The 4,806-nt window shown below is 45.1% G+C and overlaps 1 non-coding gene across 1 annotated transcript; it reads right to left on the bottom strand.

Annotated features, from left to right (window-relative positions):
* Positions 1–3,872: 3,872 nt before the first annotated feature.
* LOC116217561 lies at positions 3,873–3,979 on the bottom strand. Its single transcript, XR_004162255.1, has one exon. It is a non-coding gene; the product is annotated as a U6 spliceosomal RNA (small nuclear RNA).
* Positions 3,980–4,806: the final 827 nt, after the last annotated feature.

Here is a 4,806-nt window from a genome sequence, read left to right on the forward strand (position 1 = left end):
GGCATGCACAGCTCCCAGACCCATGAACAGACCACTGGGACCTTCTCAAAGCATGGGGGTCCAATGAAGAGCCACAGGTTGTAACACACACAAAAAAGGGTTTATGTTGATATGTGCAAAACACTTTTTCCTGTTTCCTCTATTTACTTCTCCTTTATGCCACTTGGAGTCAGCCAGTGCATCTGCTAAGAGATCTCTGAGGAAGAACACAGTGTCCTCATCCTCAAAGTTAGTTTTTTTTTTAAATTTCTGACTAGTTTGTTTTGACTCTTCATGTCAAAGTTCACCCTGCAGCTTTATCTGTCCCACCAGGCACATCCCCTGCACCGCTACAGCACCTGGCTCATGACTGCAGATGGGCAGGAGAGGTTGTCCCCATATCATGGACCTGAAACCTACTCATCTCTATTGTGGTTTTCTTTCCCTGCTGCCAGCTAGCATTGAAGTGGGATCATAGAATCACTGAATCATTAAGTTTGGAAAGACCAACAAGATCATCTTGTCCAACCATCAACCCATGCCTGCAATCACATCACTCAGTGCAACACCTACCCTTTTCTTGAATACCCTCAGGGACAATGATTCCACCAGCTTCCTGGGCAGCCTGACCACTCTTTCTGAGAATAAATTTTTCCTAATATCCAACTTGAAACTGTATGGCCTTTGGGTCAGCACAGTAATGGAGGAGTGCTCAGAGAGGACTACCAGCACTTCTCTAAGAGCTAGCTGCACCTATAGAAGAAGCTCTGAGCACCCCAAAAGGAGCACTGGTTGTCAGGAAGGAACAAGCCTCCTCCTCCTTCTATGCAAGGTCATTGCCAACAGCATATTTCTTGCAGCCCTTCGTGGCAAAAATCTCCCGCAGAGGGTACGCAGGGCAGCTACAGATGGCTTCCCATATCTGGGAGGGGGTGTTTTATTTTTTTTCCCATCTAAAAAAAGCAGAAGATATCACACCCTCCTCCTTTTGTGTATGTGTCTGTGTGTGAGAAAATGAAAACAAAAAGGAAATGAGCTCACTTCAGAGCAATAAACCGCAAAGCTTTTAAGTGAGATTACCTCATGCCATGTGATGACAGCAGCCTTTCTCACCTCTAGTGATAAGCCAGCTGAACCACTGCCGTGGTCTGTGAGCACCCTGACATCTTTCACCCCAACACGGTTCCTGTCTGCCCCACTGTTCAGCTACTACAGCCTGTATAGGGACTGTTAATGTAGAGGGAAGGATACTGTAGGATTAACACTGACATGATGTGGTGCACCTGAAGTGGAAGTGGTCCAGCTTCCATCCTCTGGATGTTCTGGTAGATGGGACTGCTGGTACTCAACCTAGAACCTCGGCTGTGTGTGCAGCCTATTCTGATGCTCATGAAGTTTGGGCTGTGATTATCAAGCCACAATACAATCACATGATTCTGTGCTTTTTATTCCCAAACAGACATCTTAAAATGAAGCCCCAAACACATACTCTTTATTTTCTTGTTGCAGCAAAGACATGACCCTGCAATGACTAAACACACCTAATCTTGTATTCACACAAATCACAACTGATTCTAATTGCAGAGGACAGCCAGTACAATGTTGAGCATACTATCTGCCTCTTCCACACGTAGGACTCTAATCTTTACAGTGAAAAAGAGTTAAGGACTCAAAATTTCAAAGGAGAAGATTTTGCAAAATATCATAAAATCATAGTAACACAGCTTAGGCTGGAAGGAACCTGAAAGATCACCCAGTTCCAATCCCTGCCATGGGCTGGTTGTCTCCCACCAGCTCAGGCTGCCCATGGCCCCATCCAAACCAGCCTTGAGCACCTCCAGGGATGGGGCACCACAGGTCTCTGGGCAGCAGTGCCAGGGTTTACCACCGTCTCTGTGAAATACTTCCCTCTGACTCCTAATCTAAATTTTCCCTGTTTTAGTTTAAAACCATTTCCCCTTGTCCTATCACTTTCTACTTGTGTAAAAAGTTTATTTCCCTCCAGTTTATAATTTCCCTTTAAATACTGGAAGGCTGCAATGAAGTCTCCCAGAGCCTTCTTTTCTCCTGACTGAACAAGGCTGTCTCCCTCAGCCTTTCTTCATGAGAGAGGTGCTCCAGCCATCTGAGCATCCCCATGGCCTTCCTCTGTACCCACTCACCGCCTCACATCTTTCTTGGGCTTATGTTACATCTTTCATTTACCAGGATGTCGAAGTCCTCTGCAGGGCTGCTCTCAAAGAGTTCTTCTCTTGGTCTATACACATACCTGGAATTGCTCCAACTCAAGTGCAACACTTGCACTGGCCTTGTTCCAACTCACTAGGTTCAGATGAGCCCATCTTTCAAGGTAGCTCAACTCCCTTTGGATGGTATCCCTTCCTTCTGCTGTATCAACTGCCTCGCTCAGCTTTGTGTCATCAGCAAACTTGCTGAAGGGGCACTTGATCACAATTCTATGTAATTAATAGAGATGTTAATGGGAACCTGCCCCAAGACAGACCCCTGGGGGACACCACTCATCTCCTGCCTCCACCTGGACATAGAGCCATTGAGCATAACTCTCTGGCTGAGATCATCCAACCAATTCTTTAACTTTTGAAGAGTCACTCTTCGAACCCATCTCTCTCCAATTTAGAGACATGGATGTGGTGTGAGACCATATCAAAAGCCTTCGCAATGTAGATGACGTCAATTTCTTCTCCTTCGTTCACAGATGCCATCACTCCATCACAGAATACCACTAGATGAGTCAGGCACTTTCTGCCCTCGATGAAGCTATGCTGGCTGCCTCAGATCATCTGTTGATCCCTTATGTGCCTTAACATCTCTTCCAGGAGGATCTGATGCATCATCTTCCCAGGCAGAGAGGTGAGGCTCGCTGTCCTGTTGTTCCCTGGGTTGTCCTTTCTTTCTTTGTTTCCTCTTTGTTTCCCCTTTCCCAATCACTGGGGACTTTGCCTGACAGCCTCAACTTTTCAAATATGATGGAGAATGGCTTGGCAGCCAGTTTGTTCAGAATCATGGGACGCATAGACTTGTCCACACTTAGTCTTAACAAGGTGGTCTTGGACTTGCTCCTTTCTCACACTGGTGGGGATTTTGCTCTCTGGACAGTATATCTGTAGAATCCCTTCTTCTTGTTTTTCACATCCCTCACCATAGTTTTATTTGCACTTTGGCTTTCCTGATCCCATCTCTTCATTTGTGGACAGAACTCCTTTCAAGTGGCACATCCTTGCTTCCACTGCCTGTACATGTACTTATCCCTCTGTTTGACCAGCAGGTCCTTGCTGAACTGGTTTCCTGTCTGCTCTGCTAATTTTCTTACACTGGGGGAAAGAGAACTCTTGAAGTCTCAGAAAGGCATCTGTAAAGATCTGAGTGCTTTGCTCCACTCCTTTAAGGACAGCTTTCCAGGAGCTCTCACCCAACAATCCCATAAATACCTTAAAGTTCCCTTTCCTGAAGTGCAGGGTTCTGATTCCACTTATTGCCTGGCCTATGTTCCTTAAGACCACAAACTCAACCACAGCATGGTCACTGCAGCCCAAGGTGCCTCCAGTCTTAACCTCTTTAATGAGCTCCTCTGTGGTGTTGGTGAGCACCAGGTCCAGGAATGTTTCTTCTCTGGTCAGTTTGTCTAATACCCAGACCAGGAAGTTACCCTCAACACACTTCAGGTGTCTCCTGGATTGCTGACAGCCTGCCATGTTGTATTCCCAGCAGAAGATATACTGATGGTTGATATCCTCCATAAAGGTGAGAGATTGCAAGCACAGCATTTGCTGCAATTGAAGCAAGAAGGCCTCCTCTTATCAGGTGGCTATAGCAAACCCCAACCACCAGATGTTCTTTATTAGTCTGGTTGCTAATTTTCACCCACAAGCTCAAAAAATATGGAACACTTCATTAATCTGTATGTCATCCTTGTACAGGGGCCATGACAAACTTCTCTGCATTGTTCCAATTTTAGTATATGTGCTGCTGAAGCAAACACAAAGATTACATTCCTCATTGGTTCAGTTTCTGCTTTCTGCTATTCATTCTCCAAATAAAGAAATTTGACATGTTCCCCAGATAAAATCTTTCCCACTTCAAAACTGATTTGTGGGATTTAGGGGAATAAGTGATTCTTTATTCAATTAGAGATCACTCAAACAAAGCTCAGCACAGAGAAAGCATTGTTCAGACTGGGGTGACCATCTTCTAACCAAGCAAAGTCACTCCTGTCCCACCTGAAAAGCACTGGCAAGGCACAGGGGAGGTGCTGCAGCACTGAGGGTGGCTTGCTGCTACATACGGAATCCTAGCTCACCATGCTGGTGTTCAGCAAAGGTGCCTTGAATTCCTCAGTTCTCTTATTAGCTTTCTTTGAGGCACCAGCATGTCAGGAAAGAACCAAGCATCTCATTTGTGGGATTTCCCTTATTTATTTCATTCCTGCATCTGATGTACTGACTGTATGCATCATGGCAAAGTGCAGAGGACACTGTGGGGTACATGGAAAGGAATTAGCCTGAGCATTAAAATGAAAAATTGTTGATAGGCACTGAATTGAAATTGAATAGAACATGTTCAAATAACCATCAACAACCATAGGCATGATCCTCAGAAAGAGCAAAAAAGCAAGCGGTGAAGGTGCAGCTGCATTAACAGCCTTAGTAATGTTTGCAAAGTCACCCATGCAAACACTCCTCTAGCCTGATAAATGGTGATGAAAGCCAACATTTACTTTACTAATATCTGCTTGTTCTCGATAGCATTTACCAAGACTGGCCTTCATGAGGATATAAGAAAATTGTTATCATCACAAGTGCTGAAACC

Source organism: Meleagris gallopavo, chromosome Z (genome assembly GCF_000146605.3).
Source record: "Meleagris gallopavo isolate NT-WF06-2002-E0010 breed Aviagen turkey brand Nicholas breeding stock chromosome Z, Turkey_5.1, whole genome shotgun sequence".
In the NCBI taxonomy this organism is placed as follows: domain Eukaryota; kingdom Metazoa; phylum Chordata; class Aves; order Galliformes; family Phasianidae; genus Meleagris; species Meleagris gallopavo.